General features: G+C 36.6%; 1 protein-coding gene across 7 annotated transcripts in view; it reads left to right on the forward strand.

Annotated features, from left to right (window-relative positions):
• Liprin-gamma (liprin protein kazrin) overlaps nucleotides 1-20141 on the forward strand; it is a 54106-nt gene that overhangs the window by 300 nt on the left and 33665 nt on the right. For 6 of the 7 annotated variants that reach the window (XM_068289735.1, XM_068289738.1, XM_068289740.1 and 3 more), the window contains exon 2: nucleotides 371-458. The gene's annotated coding sequence lies outside the window, so the exon portion shown is untranslated. Of the gene's footprint in view, nucleotides 1-370; nucleotides 459-18521; nucleotides 18543-20141 lie in introns of those variants that run through there. The other variant, XM_068289736.1, reaches the window with a different exon arrangement.

A 20141-nucleotide genomic window follows, 5' to 3' on the forward strand; every position in this document is an offset into this window, starting at 1 on the left:
TTGCTTCTCGTGGGCGTGGGTGGCGGTTGAGCGTCATACGCAGACACCGCAAAACTTTTACCCCCTCCCTCGCCGTTTACTCCACCACCAACAATTAAAAAAAAAACAAGTGCCAGAAGTTTTAGTTCCTCTTTTTTATCCATTTTTTTTTTTGTTTCTCCCTCCTCCCCATCACTGTTTTTGTTTGGCCAAAAGCCGCGGGCGTGGCTGGAACAAGGAACAAGCAAAGGATAAGGATAAGGCCACGGCTGTCACGGCAGGCATTTCATTTGTTTTCCCTTTTCTTCCACCTTCGTTTTTCTATGTTCCTCTTGGCTTCTAGTTTTTACCATTTTTTTTCTTTGGTGTTAATTTGCCGTGCATTTTTCAGGTTGAAATAACTGAAAACTAAAAACTAAAATAAAAACTCAGAAACTCTACGAGCAAAGCTATTAAATGGATTTAAAAATTGTTTAACGGTGAGTTTGAGTTGAGAAATATTTGAAAAACTATTTGAAAATAACTTTGACAACCCTTGGAATAGAGATTTTTTTTCTACTCTTAGCCATAATATTTGACTTAAGTTTGTACAAAACTTGAAGTTCAACTTAACTTTTTGCAGAAACTTTTGACCACTAATTTAAGTGGCTAGAAAATGAAAATTGACAGTTATTAATTAATAAGTAGATAGTTAAATGGGAAATTTAATTATTTAATAAGTAAATATTAAAGATTTATGAGTTAAAATATGATTTAGTATTTCAAAATTACTTATTTAAAACTAAGAGTAAAATCATTCAAGTGACTCTGCTTATGGATTTTCTCTTTTGGAGCCATATAATATTGTCTTTCGATCCATTTGACAAGGTAAAACAAAATGAAAAGGCTTTAATTTGCTTTATTAAGCAAAACTTAAGATAAAATTCGTTATTTTCTTTCGTTTTCATTAGCAAAAAAAACTTTTTAAAGTTGAAAATCTTTAATTTTAAAAGTCAGAGGGTTTAATAGTCTATTACTTAATTTAAGAATAAAAAAAGTTCATGAATACTTAACTCTGTAACTGAATAACAAAACTTATCTACTAAAAATTTAACTATAGACACTTAAATAGGCCGAATTCGTCTTCTAGGACCTCTACAGAACATCTTCAACTTTTTGTATAGGTTTTTTTTTGTTGAGTGTATCTGCTGCGATCGATGTCACTTTTGTATAAAGTTATTTGGGCAATGAACATTCTGGAAAGCAGATAATTTGCTCTGTCAAAATAGAAATACGATAAATTTCCTGCAATCAACAGACAAACAATGATAATAGCTAAGTGATGGCCACTTGCATTTGAGGATTTAAAGCTTCAGTGCTCTCCGATTTGCTACTGAAGTAAACAAAAATCCTCTGGAAAGAGGATGCACACATGTACATATGTATGTACCCGGACCTGGAGAGTGAGCCGGACCGCATATGAAGCAAACCAGACCGACCAAACTGAACTGAACTGAACCACTCATGCATAAATTTCCAATGCAAATTTTGTGTGCGTACAGAAAATTCAAATCAGAGCACAGCAGCTCATTCACAGACATATGGTGGAGGAAAGATAGAGATGGTTTGGTTAGTAGGATGGGATACTTTGTTCCTTGGGAATGGGTAAATGTCCGGTTAACTAAACAAAAGAAAAGAAAAGCAAATTGTGAAGTGCTTAGAATGCGTTTTGTCAACATTATCCAAAAAAAAAAAAAGTAATGAAAAAGGACAAACCTATGCCTGGGTTTCGTTCGAGGATGTAGATAAGCGCCATGTGTGTGTGTGTGTGTGTGTGTGTGTGAGGATGATGGGGGTGGTGGACTGGGAGGCTGGGTGGGTTTGGTGGTTGGGCTTTGAATGAACGGGGAGAGAATGATTAATGCTACAGAAATTGCTTTCGAATTGGTGGTTGTGTGACACGGAGACCTAAGACCCTGAGACTGGCAAATGCACAAACGAGCCGCCAACGCCTGTTGCCTCTGATGGACCAAGTTTGGGTCTGCCCAACCCTCCTCAAGGACACGACAACACGAACACGAAACAACCCTCATCTGTTCATGGAGCTGCAACAAAAGCATGAATTATTCAGTTTACAGATGCATAGATGCATGCAAAAAAGAAAGAAAGCAAAAATAAAAAAAAAAAAAACCAAACAGAAAACAGAAAATAAAATAGTAAAGCAAAAGAATGAACGGAGAGAAAAAGCATAAAACGTAACGGAAGGGCAAAAGCTAGATATAACGAGCAAAATCCCTGACAGTTCCCATTCTCTCTTCGTCCTTGTCGGCTCTAGGCTTAAGTGCACAGTATCCTTGAGCAAAGCAGTGCACAAGAAGTTGAGTTTGTTGCCCCGCCCCTCCCACTCCCCCCCAAAAGAGCTTCTAGATCCTCCAGACTCGGAATAATTGCACACTGCATTGCATTCGTTACTCTACTCTTTGAGAAGATGAAAAAAAGTAGAGAAGAAACAGCTTGTGTTAAGTTTATGATTTCGACATGAATTCAAATTTATGTATTTCACAAGCAAAAATCTCTTATCTAATATGAAATCCCTCTGGCAAGAGGATTAACATATTAAGGTCTGTTTCACTCTCCCAAAAGTTCTTTTTCCATCGAAGAGGCATAGTGGCACAGTGGGGCATTTGGTGGGCTGACGAAATTAGATTGCGTGCGGAATGTGCAAAAAAAGCAAAAAGAAAAGAGAGAAAAAGAAAACTATGAAATGAGATGTTGGTGGCGGCAGGTGCAAACAGCGTTGTCGACAGGCCAAGTCTTACCTTCCCGATCTAGTTTCAGCATGGCTGGCTCCCACCTCAGTTTATGTTAGTTGCGTGATTAGTCGTCCACCATTTCCGTCTGGGCACGGTGAATGTAATCTCTTTAGGTGCAATTAATAATGTGCAGACGCCATTTTCCAAAAGCGAAACTTTGCTTTCAACTCGAGCCACGAGGACAAACTTTCTCCTTTTTTTTGTATCCTTTTTTTGCGCCCCATTTACGCGTACATAAACTTAACCACAAATAGTGAGGCGTTGGCGTATATGTACGTTGAGGAAGGATGCATAAAAGGCCAACAACCTAATTTAATGAGCGAGAAATTATAATTTTGCTAGGAGAAAGTTTCTGCAAAAGGATATTTCTTTGAAATCCATGAAAGTAGAGTGCATACACCAGGTAAATCGTAACATATGCTCGAAAAGCCTTCAACTGTCTCTAATTCTAAGCAGGTGCAACAAACTTTTTTCTATTAATAGTTGAAAAAGAATCAATCTTATTAAGACATCGAATCAGAGACTTAAGTGACTAAACTTTTTGCAAAAAAGTGATTCACCGAAGCTAAAGGAAAACTGATCCTATTTTCTGTAAGACAAAACCATTCAAATAGTCGTGAAAACCTTTTTAAAATTTAGTCAATGCTTTGATCTACTTATGATGATTGAAATGACGCAACAAAGTATCAGAAAATAATTGTTATTGTTAGGAAAAACCTGTGAAACAGTCTTCATACAATTCTGAAAGTATTTTTAATATTTGAGTCGTCTCTTATCTAATAAATAAGGCATTTCACAACAAGTGTATTTCAATTTTATAGGCCTACTAGAGAATTCTCAAAATGTTTAACATTCTGTATGCTCCTACAGAGCACACCTTACCTAACAATTAGTATACAAACTATGCTTACATTAAAAATTATATTGTATCCACACTAGATTCTTTATTGGTCTCAAAAATGTGTTTCATTTCGATTGCATATTTTCGGGGGCGAATGTGTCCCATTTGCATAGAGATTCCATATATAAAACCTATGATAATGTAAAACAGGCTTTCAAAACATCTGTAATAGGGCTATGAGATGAGATAATACAGAGGCGGATCTATGGCTGCAATATGGTGAAAATTTACCCCCTAAAGTAGGCAATAAATAGACAGAGAGAACATGTTTTTAAACATTTAAACAAATTTTGAAATGTCCTCTGCTTATAAAAGAATCCTTTAAGCATAAAACATACAGATAGAAGACACTTGAAAAGTTCACAGTTGGTTAACTACAGTGAATACTTTTCCAGCATATTGCATACTTTTAGGGGCATACTTACCCCATTTCTCCTGTTTAGATCCGCCAATGCCTCCATAGAAAGAAAAATCATAACTAAAATCGGTTTAACCATTTAAAAATTATGACGAAGTCTTTTGCGGTGACCTGAAAAAAAAAACTTATGATAAAAAAATTATGCCCAGTGCATTTAGTCATAGCTTTGCCCATCAAGCTATATATATGTATCTTCAGTCTACATACTTGATTCATCAACTTATAATTCACTTGATTCAGACATTTTTTCTTGCTGTTGTTGTTGTTGATGATTCGAATTCTGCGATCATGTGGACTAATCTCTTTGTTGTAGACATATTTTCTAACAGATGTCATAGAAACATTTCATTTCTTTTATTAAAAAAATTAATTATATTTTTTTATTGTTTTTGTTTTGGCCTCAGATTATTGCCCCTGACCTTTGACAAAAAAAAAAAAAAAAAAGCGGCAGCTGGCTGCCTCATTAAAGCTGTAAAAATGTATATAAAAAGGAAAAGAGATTTTCTAATGTTGTCATCATGACAGGGAATCACAGTGCGAAACAATTTGATTTTCATTCGCAGTTATTGTTGCTTTTGTTGTTGTTATCCAGTGACAATTTAATTAATTTCAGATTCGACCACTAAGCCAAAACTAAGAGGGAAAAATTGTTTGGGGTGAAGTGGGTGGATGGAATAGAAAAAGGCGAATGGGAAGCAGCAAACAGCAACAAACAATATAAATTTATTTAATTCAGAGTTCTCTTTCTATGTTTTTTTTTTTTTTTGTACTTTTTGTTTAGGTGTCTGGCCAGTCCACCCACTTGTCAGTCAGAGGCTTGATTCTGAGCCCGAGTTTATCATTCAGATCACGTAACTTGTGTGCCACCAGCATTATTTTTTTCATTTTCATTCACTTATGTTGAATGCGGCGTGGGGGCAACAACACCCCGAGAAAAGCTTTTGTCGATACCCATTAAAAGTAAAAAGGGTGTATTAAGCATTGAAGAATGCTAAAATATCTAGACATTTCAAATTGATAGGCACTCAAGTCTTTGTGGAGAAATTGAGGTATGGTAAGTTCTCTGTGATGACCCTTAAAGTATGCAAAGTAATATTCTAAAAGTTGTATTGAAGGTTTTATTTGCTAGAAAAATTATCTATAAGCAATATCCGCAACTGGTATTGTTTAATTTAGATAAAGTAAAATCTGAATATTTTCTTAAAATGATTGTTTTATTTTCTTATTGCATACCTTAGGGGGTGTCTAACACTATTCCTGAGTCCAAATTACTTCCGTTTATTCATTCTTTTCAATTATTATCAATTCTGTTCTGACATTGGTCCATAATGATTAGATTAAAGCAAATGATTGGTGTATCTGGGTTTGGCTTCTAAGTCTACCATAATATAGGGTACTTGGAAGTCCATAACTTTAGAAATGTTGGCAAGCTGTCTAGTTTGAGTCTCTTTTTGTTTGTGTGTCTTTATAATGATTACTCTTGACGCTTCGCTGCTCTTTGGCAACTTTGACGATTCTGCTGCTGCTCTTCTCTGCGTGGGTTGTGATTTCTTGCTCTGGTTGTTTTTGCTTTCATTTTCGTTTACTTGCTGACGGTCTCGCATCATTTAATGTTTGTCGAAGTCAAAGTCGTTGTAGAAGTCGGACGACTTTGCCACAACTGAGCTGACCAACTGACTGACATTGAAAATGTTCACATTTGGTCATTCCAGTTCGCTAGACGGCAAGTTGAGGAATTTATATTTTAATTTACATTTAATTGGTCAGATGAGAAATTGTATCATTTCAATGTGATGGTGGCTAAAATCGGAACTCTTAATTTAAACATTAATTTTTGAACACTTTGTTTATACCTTTTACTTTCTCTCTCATAAAGCGAAATTGTAGAAATTTCTTGGGTAGACAAACTGTCACTTAAATATGTGAAATTTATTCAATTACTCAGCATGTTGGGAAAATCTTGTAGAAATCTTTTAAACGAGTTAAGTTTATAAATAATTGAATTTAAACCGGCTCGAGGTCAATCTTACAAAAGAAGATTATTTCAAAGGTAACACACAAAAAGGTGAGCAGGTTGTCTGTATAGCTATTTCAAGAACTACCAAGTTCTATCATCAGCAGACTTTGCTAAAGAGCTCCAGAATTGCAATAGCCATACCATGTCTTCAACGCTAAAACTAGTTGGGAATTACATTGCCAACTAAATGAAGCGAAAAAAGCTGGCGAAGCCTACAATACCGAAGACCACCTTTTGTGCATTACCCTTAGGCGCTGTGAATATTAGTGTAAGAGCTTCGCCCTTAACAAACTAAATTCAAGACCTGTTTCTTTTTATACACGGTATATTGTACCATATAGAAAAAGGGTTTTTTTTTGGAATAAAATTCCAAAATAACGGCGTGCCTTCCGTTAGTTAGTTAGTCAATAGGTCGCAATCTCTAACCAGTTTATAAATAATAATAAAACTTACAGGAAGTGATCTAGTTTGGAAATTAAGGTAATAAAAATATTTAGAAAAAGTGTTGTTAGTGTTAGCTTTTTGGTTCTGAAAGAAGCAAAGAAACATTCCTTAAAGGAGTCATAAATATCATGAATTGAATTTGATTTTCGTAAACTACTCAAATTTGTTGTTGTTTATTTGTAAATACATCTAAATTTTTAGAAAATTATTTGAGTATTTCACAACCAAAAATAAAAAAGAAGCCACAAGATTTGTCTGACACTTTTTTGGGCAAATCAAAAGTTAATCTAATGCCTAAAGATTCCTTAAACTTCTCACGATTGACTAATTTTGTTTCGCAAAGTTGTGATTGAAATTAAAAATCAAAACCTCACTTAAGTCTAAACGGCTGAAATATCCATAACACTTTCCCCTTCCCTTTTTTCTATGAAAACTTTCTTGTAATACAGAATTTGGTTACATCATTGAGAAAATCTCAGCAAAGTTTGTTTGGCATTCCTAAAATTATTCAAATTAGACTGATGAACTGACCAAAATAGAGTCCAACGAATTGTGTGTCTCATTCAACTATACTATATACTTAAACTTATTTATATTAAAGCACATCAGTAGTCTCTTAATTAATTTAGAAAGTTATGTCATGAATGTCAATAAAATGCTCTGCGTGATGTCCATAAATATTTTCTAAAAGATGACATCTTTCTATTTTTACTCGCAGAAGGAACATGGAATACAGAAGAGGCTAAAACAAGTAAGGCGCTTTGTATTAATATTAAAGTATCTATCTAGAGAGAGAGACAGAGACAGCAATTGGGAGAGACTTATGTAATGCTCCTTAAAAGTTGAACAAAGAATTTATAGCAAATAAGAAACTGCCCAAGAGCCAAATGGAACATAAAAGTCCAATAAGCTAAGTGGGGGAAATTCGATTCGATTTGCTGACCGGATATTAACCTACTTATAAATAAAAGGCTTAGTCAGGTGCGTCCATATTAGGGGGAGGGGCAACTTGCAGTTGGTAGTTATTCCACGGAATACCACGATTCATGAGAACCATTTTTAAAACGTCTCAATTTGTTGTTGATATATAATTATATATATGCATTTGTTTGGTCAAATGGGTCAATAATTAATATGGGAGGAAAACAACTAGGAAAAGTCAGTTAGTAAAAGCCTTTAAGCTTTAACACCTTGATGCTTTTGTGAACTTGTTCAAATATTCCATTTGGTTTAGGTTCTTTTGTTTAATATTCCATTTCTGTTTTCGCTTTTGGGCTTAAATACCTAATTCCTGGATGACATATCCTTTAAATGTTGGCAATTTACCAAGAACTCGTTTTTATTGAGGGCAAGTGAAACTGATTTTACCTTGCTACCATGTTGACCACGTGTTCGTCCAACTTCAATACGTTCGCCCCGCCTTCCCCCCACTCCTGTTTCTGGTCTACAACCCACAGAGTACACACACCACACAAACACATACCGCACACTCATTTATTAGATTGTTTGGCATGGAAAACGATGTCAAAACAAAAACAAAAAAGCCTGAAAGGTAAAAGCAGAAAATGTGTAACCATAAACCATCCAGTTAAAACCACAAAAACAATTTTTGGTGGTCCCATGGCAAAGGTTCACATATGCATGTTAATGGTTAGCGCGCGGGGAGGACGAGCAGCACAACGAGGAGGAGGAGGAGGAGGTGTGCCCTGTACAACAACAACAACAAGAGGGATTGTGTGTCATGCACTTTCAACCCCAGTCCAGTGTCGAGCTCCCGTTCCTGCTCCCTTTAGAGACAGCTGCGCATCGAGGGGAGTGACCTAGCGCCACCATGGAAGTCGAGTCGAGTATAAACCATGAGTAATTGTCTCTCATATCGGCCAGGGGCCAAACTGAAGCCAATGGACTAAATTGAGCAATAACATCAACAAAAAAAAAAAAAAAAACCAAGAAAAACGAAACCAACCAGGAGTACATAGAAGCAACAGTCCCTGCCCTATTGCAGTGGATAGTTCTTTGGGAGTTTTCTTTTTTGTTTTTTGTTTTTTATTGGGACCCTTCGGGGTATTCTTCTGAGTAGCTTTCGTGTTTGGCATACTTTTGCCATGCTATGCTATTTTCCTGGTATTTTCTGTCTAGCACTTTTTTGTTTTAGTTTTATTTGAGTGACATTTTCGGTTACAGGCTCCTTGTGGCGCGCACGGAAACCTTTCATCCTGCCAGCCATAAGTATCCCTGCAGCGCGTCGACACGTGTCCTGCCCAACGCTCTATGGCGCCCGCCTTGGTCCCCATGCGAACTGTTTTGGGTGTCAATGCTGTTCATTATACAAACCTGCACAGTGGTGCAAAGCCAACTGGGGAATTCTTCTATCAAATGCACCTTTATCTATTCATTTCATGCCACTGTGCCAGATTGCCTGTCTAGGATGGTTTTAATTTCGTTTGATGTATTGAATCCCAAGCATCTCTTAAAAAAAAAAGGTTTTCCGCCCAAACGGCCAAAAAATATTGGAAATTCTTCACCCCCCAAAAACTTTCTTGTCACCCTCCGCTCTCTGTTCCGCTCTCACCCTCAGTTGGCCCTTTGCTATTTGCAGCTTGACACTTTTCGGGCAATTGTCTTACTGGGTAAATTGACTTTTCTACCTTAACTTTCTTTTTTCTATATACTCAAAGTTATGTAGATTTATGCAGCCATCAGATTCAATAAAAAACACTCATTATTATTGACAAATAACCATAAAAGTGGCGATGTGCAGGGCCAAAATATTCGTGGGTGGAAAATTTTTCAGCATTTTTGTTTTTCGTTGTCAGAGTTTTATTTTTTGTTTTTGTTTTTCCCCTCCTGAACAAGCCACGGCCCAATTCGACCATAAAAATTCCATCAGCATTGAAGCAATTCCATTAGCACGAAATGATTTGATGCTTTTCTATAGCTGATGCTCCTGACAAAGGACGTTTCAACACAGCAAAAAAAGTCTCCGACAAACAAAAAAAACACAAGCCAACAAAAAGAATCGGGAGCAGCAGCAGGAAGCGATTGGAAAGCCATAAAGCCAGTACCAGGTCCAGTGTGTCTCTCTCTCTTTCTCTCTCTGGGTCTGTCCATATGTCCTTTTTGGTCTTTCGTGTCTGTCTGCCTGGTGTTTGCTTTGTGGCAGCAGACGGGAATTTTTTTTCTTTTTCTTCTTTGATACATAGATAAAAAGGTGAAAGTACTTTCTTTTACGATATTATGGGACTTTAATGTTATTTTCGGCAACAAAAAACTAAAATTGAAAAATTGCTTTCTGCTCAACATTAATGTTGCATAATCCTCCAGGGAGCACCTATACACACACATGGACACACATGCCTTGACCGAATGGAATTTCCAACTAAATGCATCTTGTTTCACCCAAATTAAATGGGCCGAATTTCTCTCTCTCTTTCTATCTCTGTCTCTTTACTGGGCTCAGAACAAACGTAGCGGAACGCAGTGGAACTTACCTCACATCTGTGCGTGGCGAGTGGCCACTAATTGAAATGTACTGCAACTGTTGGACAAAATCCTATTACCCACAATACTCACTCCTTTAGCCTCCCCAATGGCCACAAATAGCGTAGCAAGTCCTACGGGTAACATTCACTCCATGAATTTTACCCATTTAGGCTGCATCGAAATGGTTGTTCAGTGACAGTGACTCCCTCCCATTTGGATGGTCTATATGTCTAATGTGGAAATGCAATTTGCAGGCTCTACCCCAAAATCATGATACTTGTCTTTGAGCACCTTACGAATGATTATGTGAATCATACATATATTGGGAGGATTCCATATCGAATTTAAATGATCAGATACAGTATATTGATGTATAAATCATTGGCTAACTAATTAAAGACAGAGAGTTTAAGAATTGGATTACGAATGTAAAAATTTTGAAAAACTAAAAGAGTTTCTTTTTTGTTTTATGATGTGATATCAAAAGACATAGGCGAGAAAATTGATAGGATAACAATCAAAAGAATTTGAGATAATTAACAGAATCTATTTTGACCCCTTTTATTGATTAAATAGTTTTATTTTCCTACTTTGTTCAAATACAACTTAAAATATAATTCATCTGAATTAAAATATGACACTAAAACGAGTCGGATACGATTCAAAATGTAATTCTAGTCATATATGATTAAACAAAAACTCAATAAAGAGTCAAAGCTAATTACAATCTAAGCAACTTATCAAGCGAAGTCGTGGCTAGGATACCATTTTCTCCAGACAAAGGAGTAAGTCATTTACAATTAGAGAAAGAGCTCGTGTATGAATATTTAATCAGAAACGGGATTCAAAAAGAAGTTATTTAAAATGCTTGGTTGATCGCTACTAGGTTAACTAGTCCTAATAGCTACTTCCCTTCTTTTTTATAATTCGCAATTAGTTTTAGCGTTGGTATTAAAAAATTCATAAATAGAGTCATTAGAAAAGCCGGCTCAGGGGATGTCTTAGTAGTTACTAACTAATTGGATCAAGTGTGTTTAAAGAAAATGTCCATGTTATTTAACAAACACACACACACATAAACAAATTAATTGGCCTAAAGTTGTTTATTTGGTAGAAATAAAATAAAATAATAAATCTGGTTAGAGATTGCGACCTATTGAAATTTAAATTGAATTTAAACCGGCTCGAGGTCAATCTTACAAAAGAAGATTATTTCAAAGGTAACACACAAAAAGGTGAGCAGGTTGTCTGTATAGCTATTTCAAGAACTACCAAGTTCTATCATCAGCAGACTTTGCTAAAGAACTCCAGAATTGCAATAGCCATACCATGTCTTCAACGCTAAAACTAGTTGGGAATTACATTGCCAACTAAATGAAGCGAAAAAAGCTGGCGAAGCCTACAATACCGAAGACCACCTTTTGTGCATTACCCTTAGGCGCTATGAAATATTAGTGTAAGAGCTTCGCCCTTAACAAACTAAATTCAAGACCTGTTTCTTTTTATACACGGTATATTGTACCATATAGAAAAAGGGTTTTTTTGGAATAAAATTCCAAAAATAACGGCGTGCCTTCCGTCAGTGTTATCTGGTTAGAGATTGCGACCTATTGAAATTTAAATTGAATTTAAACCGGCTCGAGGTCAATCTTACAAAAGAAGATTATTTCAAAGGTAACACACAAAAAGGTGAGCAGGTTGTCTGTATAGCTATTTCAAGAACTACCAAGTTCTATCATCAGCAGACTTTGCTAAAGAACTCCAGAATTGCAATAGCCATACCATGTCTTCAACGCTAAAACTAGTTGGGAATTACATTGCCAACTAAATGAAACGAAAAAGCTGGCGAAGCCTACAATACCGAAGACCACCTTTTGTGCATTACCCTTAGGCGCTATGAAATATTAGTGTAAGAGCTTCGCCCTTAACAAACTAAATTCAAGACCTGTTTCTTTTTATACACGGTATATTGTACCATATAGAAAAAGGGTTTTTTTGGAATAAAATTCCAAAAATAACGGCGTGCCTTCCGTCAGTGTTATCTGGTTAGAGATTGCGACCTATTGAAATTTAAAATTTAGCAAAGTCTGCTGATGATAGAACTTGGTAGTTCTTGAAATAGCTATACAGACAACCTGCTCACCTTTTTGTGTGTTACCTTTGAAATAATCTTCTTTTGTAAGATTGACCTCGAGCCGGTTTAAATTCAATTTAAATTTCAATAGGTCGCAATCTCTAACCAGATAACACTGACGGAAGGCACGCCGTTATTTTTGGAATTTTATTCCAAAAAAACCCTTTTTCTATATGGTACAATATACCGTGTATAAAAAGAAACAGGTCTTGAATTTAGTTTGTTAAGGGCGAAGCTCTTACACTAATATTTCATAGCGCCTAAGGGTAATGCACAAAAGGTGGTCTTCGGTATTGTAGGCTTCGCCAGCTTTGTTTAAGAATAAACATGGTGTTCATCTGAAGCGGCTTCACCAAATCAGATGCACTAAAGAAAACATAATACAACTGTACTTTTGTCACAAACAAGTAATCTAGCATATGACTAGAATTACAATCAGCCACACACATTGTAGAAAAACACTTGTAATTCTAAACTAACCCAAAATATCACAACGGCAGGATGTCAAGTGGCCGAAGCCGTGCCCAAAAATAATAATAATTTTCAACCCCCGAAATCTTGGGTTTGAGTCTCATTAGAATAAGATATTTTAAGAACAATTGTTACCTCCTAGAGCCTAAGATTCCCTATATAAACTCCATACTTTTGTTAATAAAAGCAGTTCATATTTTGAATTCAACGAATGAAGATTGGGTTATTCTTCTCCTCCGGAATCCCTATTCATTTTGGTCCTTCGAGAAAAAGGAACTCTGTAGTTTTCCCCCACCAGTGGTAAGAGACTCAGAGAATGAATCAGCTCCTTAAGAGTTTGAGATCTTATGCAAGTATAAATGCTAAGACCAGCTAAAGGTAGCAAAATAAGAAAGAACTCTGTAGTTTTCCCCCACCAGTGGTAAGAGACTCAGAGGTTCAATCAGCTCCTTAAGAGTTTGAGATCTAATGCAAGTGTAAATGCTTAGACCGGCTAAAGGTAGCAAAATAAATAACTCTTGTTTTCCCCCACCAGTGGTAAGAGACAGAGTATAAAATAAAAGCAAAATATTATTGCTTAATAAATAAAAAGTGCGTGCGACCGAGTATATAAAGGCAGTTTGGCTAGTCGAGCAACTGCAATAATTTCGGCGGCGGTAAAAAAAAAAAGAACAATATAAAGTTCGTGTATGGCGTATTCGAAGCCCTAATATCGAAAAAAAAAAAGTGGCTGGCAGTGTATGTAGTTGCAAGTCGGCAACTATTAACAGCAGCAGAGCAACAAGATAGTTGCAAAGAAGAGGCTGGAAAAGTGCCAGTATAAGAAAATCTGGTGCGAAATCCGGCACCGGTACCGCCTGAGCCCAAAGGCCCTGGACAACAGCAGCTGAGCGACGAAACAGTAAAAATAATACGGCGATCTCTACCCATTGGCGGACAAGCAGCAGCGAACAGGATCATCAGATAAGATATAAATTAAAATAGTCATAAGTACTTACATCAACCTACATATTTTAATATTATCATTATAAATTAAATCGATATCCTCTAAGACAAAAATGTTCCCTACCAAAATCGAAAAATTGTTAGCGAAGCAGCACGAGTTGCATAAAAGGGTGAAGAAGATAGAAGAAATAGACGCTAGTAAGTTTACTAGCAAGATTCTTAATGAAGTAAGAGACATACAGAAGCAATGGATTAGTTACAATAACCAAATGCTAGAGAGTGGAGCAACCGAACATATCTATTTTACAGATGGAAAATATGAGGAAGGCTTAAATATGATTAATAGATTAATAGCCAAAGGAGAAGCAATCAGGCAGGGCACTGTTGATTCGGAGAACATTGAAGCAGATGCAACGATGTTAGAGAATTTTGAAGACAGCAGCGGAGAGTCGCGGGGAAACGCGACCTCCAGTAATGAGAATGCTAAGGTTAGCCAGGAGAAGTTGCAAGAAAAGGTTCGTCAGCTGCAGGAATATTTGGACATGGTGAGCAAAGACTTACGTACGATAGATAATAGAACAGGCGAAATGTATGTTAAAAAAATAAAATTCTTGTTCAGGAAGGTACAGATGTGCCAAGCTTATTCAGTTGAGTTTATAGGTAACGATACGTTTAAAGAGGTCATAGAAGAATTAGAGTTCGACCTTCAGAATACCTTGGTAGCATTAGAAGAAAAAATAAACGATCAGAAAAATTTGAAAGTTGAGAATGTTACCGTGAGAGGCGAACTACCGGTGTTGCCAAAGATTCAGGTACCCACATTTTCTGGAGAACCTAGAGAGTGGGACCTGTTTGTAGAATTATTTACGGAGTTAATTGAAAAAAGAGAAGATTTAAGTCTTGCTCTTAAGTTCAATTATTTGAAATCCGCGTTAAAGGGCGAAGCAAGGAGCATGGTAGCTCATCTATTGTCAGGTTCAGCTGACAATTATAGTGCCGCTTGGGAACTGTTAACCAAGCGGTATGAAAATAATCGGAGGGTATTTTCCGAACAGTTAAATCGGATCGTTGATTTACCGATGATCGACAATGAGTCCGCAAAAAGTATAAAGGGAGTGATTGACATAGTTAATGAGTCAGTGCACTTAATTAAAATTAAAACAAATTTGTCCGATGAAGTGGACATAATATTTGCACAAATACTACTTAGGAAATTTGACAGAGATACTCTACAATTATATGAGAGTCAAATTAGAAAATCAAGGCAGATACAATTGCTATCTGATGTCATGGAATACTTGGAGCAAAGATATTGCTCGCTAAGTGCCATGAGCAAAGCAGAGAAAAAACCAATAGAAAAAACGTCGGCTGTGGGGTTCAATGATAGTTGTCCGATCTGCAAAGGCCCCTGGCATAACGCACTTCAGTGCTATAAGTTTAAAGCGCTAACACCTATAGAAAGGCTGGAAATAGCAAAAAAAGTACAATTGTGTACACGATGCTTGAAGCATTCAAGCAACAAGAGATGCAATAATGAAATGGTCTGCTCATTTTGCAGCAGAGGACACCATACGTTACTCCATTATGAAGAAAATCAGGAGAGCGTTAATACCTGTGTAACGGCACAACGAAAATTGTTGGCCACAGCCCTAATACAAATTAAGAAAATAAATGGAGGGTTTCAAACATTAAGAGCTTTGATTGATAGTGGTTGTCAGAGTACTATATTATCTGAAGAAGCCGCTCAAATATTAAAGTTACGTAAAATTAAACAATATACAAAAATAAGTGGCGTGTCCTTAGTAAAATCCAAAAAATCAAAATATAAAGTAAAAATAGATGTGAAGACGCGAAATCCACGGGATAAACTTCTTAAGGTTGAGGCAATTGTTTTGCCAAAGTTAATAAAAGCTCTTCCATTAAAAATAGCAAATGTGGATATGTCAAAATGGCATTCCTACGTACTTGCTGACCCCACCTTTAATAAACCGGGTAGGGTTGACATGATAATAGGGGTAGACGTATATACCCAAATCTTAAAAGGGGGAGTTAGAAAGATAAATGGCCTACTAGGTCAAAATACTAAATTTGGTTGGATCATCTCGGGATGCACCAAATCAAAAATAAATAAATCTGTAGTAGCACCAACAATAGATGTTACAGGTTTTAAAAAGCGTTGGGAGAAGAAAAAAGGTAAATGTGAAAATAAATACAACACAAGTCCAAACAAGCTCATCAACAAAACAAAACAAGAAATAACTTTTCGGGCCCCGGCAGGACCTCACCTTAGAGGTAAGATAAAAGCTGAGGTAAAAGAAATAAGTTTATGGCCCCCGGCAGGACCTCAGTTCGGAGGTAAAGTAAAATCTGGGGAAGAAAAAGTATATATCCCAGAGCCAGTACAAAATGAAAATATTCAGATGGCAAACGTTAAATTAAATAATGATTATCTAAGAAATAGTGTCAAAATAAATTCGGGTAACAAATTGTCCGAGGCTGTATTACAAAAAGGGACAACACTTAATCCGAATAACCACTCAGAATTCAAATACCAGCAAAAGCCACATTGGTTTAAGCCGAGAGGTAAAAGTAGTTGGTCTTTAAAGTCTACACCATATAAAAAGGCTAGAAGTCAGCACAGTAATACACATCAGGAGTGGGTAGATATCCCGAAGCAAAAATTGTTAAACATCGGGCGATATTAATAAACCAATTTGGAAAATGATACAAACATTGATTTGCTAGGGTTAGCTTCTCTTATGTAGCTCGTCATGCTTCTTTAACAACAGTAATCTTATTAAAAATAATATTAATAATAATAATTTGTTTAGGGCAACTAAATAAAAATAAAATCCAAAACGTCACATTTGGCGGCCCTTTGCAGAATGTTTAAGAATAAACATCGTGTTCATCTGAAGCGGCTTCACCAAATCAGATGCACTAAAGAAAACATAATACAACTGTACTTTTGTCACAAACAAGTAATCTAGCATAGGACTAGAATTACAATCAGCCACACACATTGTAGAAAAACACTTGTAATTCTAAACTAACCCAAAATATCACAACGGCAGGATGTCAAGTGGCCGAAGCCGTGCCCAAAGTAATAATAATTTTCAACCCCCGAAATCTTGGGTTTGAGTCTCATTAGGATAAGATATTTTAAGAACAATTGTTACCTCCTAGAGCCTAAGATTCCCTATATAAACTCAATACTTGTGTTAATAAAATCAGTTCATATTTTGAATTCAACGAATGAAGATTGGGTTATTCTTCTCCTCCGGAATCCCTATTCAAGCTTTTTTCGCTTCCTTTAGTTGGCAATGTAATTCCCAACTAGTTTTAGCGTTGAAGACATGGTATGGCTATTGCAATTCTGGAGTTCTTTAGCAAAGTCTGCTGATGATAGAACTTGGTAGTTCTTGAAATAGCTATACAGACAACCTGCTCACCTTTTTGTGTGTTACCTTTGAAATAATCTTCTTTTGTAAGATTGACCTCGAGCCGGTTTAAATTCAATATAAAATAATAAATAAATTTCAAATAGCTTCTTGAATTTCACTTATGTGGCTTGTTAAGAAGATTAAAGGAATAGCATTAATTTTAATATCGAATAGCAAAACACGTGACACTTTGATGGTTAAACCAGGAAACAAAAGAATTGTGCTCTCTGATTAACTACTCCAAAGTGTTGTAGGTATTTAGTTAATTTAATTACAATTATTTCATTTAACACAATAGTTAAAATTCCAACAGATTTCAATGGGTTTGGGATGCGTTTAAGTATGCAATATGTCTAGGAAAATGCAATTTAATTGGTTTCACGGAAGAGTATGATATTGCTCAGTTAAATTTTGCAAGGCAAGCAACACAGAAGCAACAGGATGTGGAGGATAATGTAATGTGTAATGCACACCTCCAAGGAAGCTGCCCCAAGCGTGGCATTAACGACGGCAAACGGAAGGAGGGAAAAGAGTGGAAGGAGAAGGAGGCATACGTTGCAGGAGTCCGCAAAATGCCGGGAACGTATAAAATGCCGACATATGTCTGAAAGTGAGTGTGTACAAGAGTGTGACGCGTGTGTGTGTGTGTGAGTGTGTGTGTTTGTAGTTGGATAATGGGAATGCTGAAGGGAATTTGATAAGCAAGAGCAGCAGCAGCAGCAGGCTGATTCAAACTGAACCTCGAGCTCTTCATTCATGTCAGGCCTGGTGGAGAGGAGCACGCGATGGAGTTGGTGTTGGAGTTGGCACTGGAACTGAAGCTGGAGCTGGAGTCGGTGGCATCGGCGTTGGCGTTGGCGTTTGGCATAAAATGGAAAACGGAAATTGAGTGTGTGTAATGCGTACTTATGGCGCACATTTTAAATGAGAATTTCACAGGCATAGCTTAGATGTTTGTATGTCCTCTTCAACTTCATCTCAGCAGCCGCTGCACACACACATACCCACAAACATATACATATGTATGTATATGTATAAAAACCTCTGCAGTCTCAACAATTGAAAATTGGCAGCGCAACAAGTTAGATGGTTGACTTTGGGCTCACCTGAATGGGTTGCAAATATTTTTACCATCTTTATATGGCTTTTCCTCTCATGCTGTGTGTGGTTGTTTGTGAAAATTCTGTATTTTTATTAAAATCGAGCTGTCTGTGCCTTGGGTAACTCCATTGCCCTGACAGCTGCTGCCCCACAGAGAACTTGTCTCACAATTTTCCTGTTTCCTTCTTCATTTTCATTCTTTTCTTATTTTTGTGCTGCTGCTGCTGCTGCTGCCGGTGGGAACAACTTTACCGCATCGTTCGCTCCATTGCAGCCACATTTCATTTTTCATATGCCAAGGCACAAGGACTGAGAAATGCGCACTTGGGGGGTGTACTGGATGAGATGAAGGGCAGCAGGTGGGCGGTGGAGCAGGAGGAAACTTGGTCAAATGCAATATTAAATAAATTGCAGGTAACAGACATACAGGTGTATACACTGCGACAAATGCCAAAAATGTTAAGGGCCTTCATCTCCATTTCAACTTACAACTCTGACTTTATCTACATATTCTGCACTTAACTGGCATTTGTTGCACAGTGGTTACATTTGGCGAACATTTTTATAGCAGAAGTGTTTCGATCTTTATCTCTTCTATAGTTTAACCAAATGTATCCTATACGTCCAATACAAGAGGTTGTTGGTTCTATTGGCTAAAAATTCCAGATTTTGGTGGACTTCGATAGCATATAAAACATATTTCATACTCAAATATAGATCGAAAGAGTAGTAGTTGGGGATCTGGACACTACTTGACAGTACTTCGATTAAGGATTTTAGTTTTCTTGGCACTTAGTACCCCAAATAAGTGAGTTTACAAATGGTCGTACAATTTCGATAGGTACTCATAGCTGACATTATTAAAGAAAAGAACTGATGAATAGCTTAAAAAATATGAGCGTTTGGCCAAGAATTCATTAAATATAAGACATTTAATCCTAATTTTCAAACATCGATGAGGTCAAAGTTATAAACATCCACTGATTACATGATATACTTCATCTGTAGAATAGAATTTTGACAAGAGAGTTTGAAAAACTTTCCATAGTGCATTTGTTGTGGGAAATAAATTTGTCAAGTTGCTTCGTTGCCGTGTTAGCCGTGTTGCAGTTGCATTTGCAATTCCTTTGGCCCAGAAGTAGTGGAGAAGAAATAGCAGCAGCAGCAGCAGGAGCTACAAAAAAGAAGACAGACTAAGAGACACATATATAGAGAGGGGGAAAGAGATAGAGAGCTCTTACACATTTCATTTTATTGTCACGTACGCGTCGCGTCGCGCATTCGTTTCATATTGAGTCTTTTTATGGTAGGTCGGTCGCTTGGCTGGTTATTTGGCTGATAGTTTGGTTTTCCTTCCGTTCGAGTCCCCCGTTTCGAATTATATTTCTATTGGCAAGGTATGTATGTATGTATGTACAAATGTAGTGGACGTCCATATAAGGGACAGTCGGTGTGAATGGAGATAACAATTATTTTTCCCAATGCCTTACAAAACAACCATTCACATTCTGGGTGTGGCGAAAATCGATTTATTAACTAGTTTCAAGAAATGACACACAAGTCTTGACTTGGTTACCATTTTGGGAAATTTCAAAACGATTAAGCAAATTAGTCAATTTGTATAAATTACTCAATTCAGTTAAACATTCAATGTTATCTATCAAAGCGACTTAACGATGATGTAATGCAAAGTTTAGTATTTATTGTTTATCATTTCATGATGTAGAATGGTTTGGAAATATTTGTACATGTAGGTCGACCAATTCATACGCCAGAAGAATGATTTCTTAACTACCTAAGTATGAAAAGATCTATTTAAATTATAGAGAATTACTTGGCACTAATTTAGTAATCCTAGAGAATTGTTTCCTGGCAAACAAAACAATTTTAAAAAACTTCCTTTCCCTAGTCATAATGAAGGCTTAAAGACTTTAAGCTAAAAATAATACTAAAATAGTTCTTAATCAATTAGGCGTAGCAATTAGACTTACAGTTAGTCAGGCAAAACAGTTG

This window comes from Drosophila tropicalis, unplaced genomic scaffold (genome assembly GCF_018151085.1).
Source record: "Drosophila tropicalis isolate 14030-0801.00 unplaced genomic scaffold, ASM1815108v1 contig_593, whole genome shotgun sequence".
Taxonomy (NCBI): domain Eukaryota; kingdom Metazoa; phylum Arthropoda; class Insecta; order Diptera; family Drosophilidae; genus Drosophila; species Drosophila tropicalis.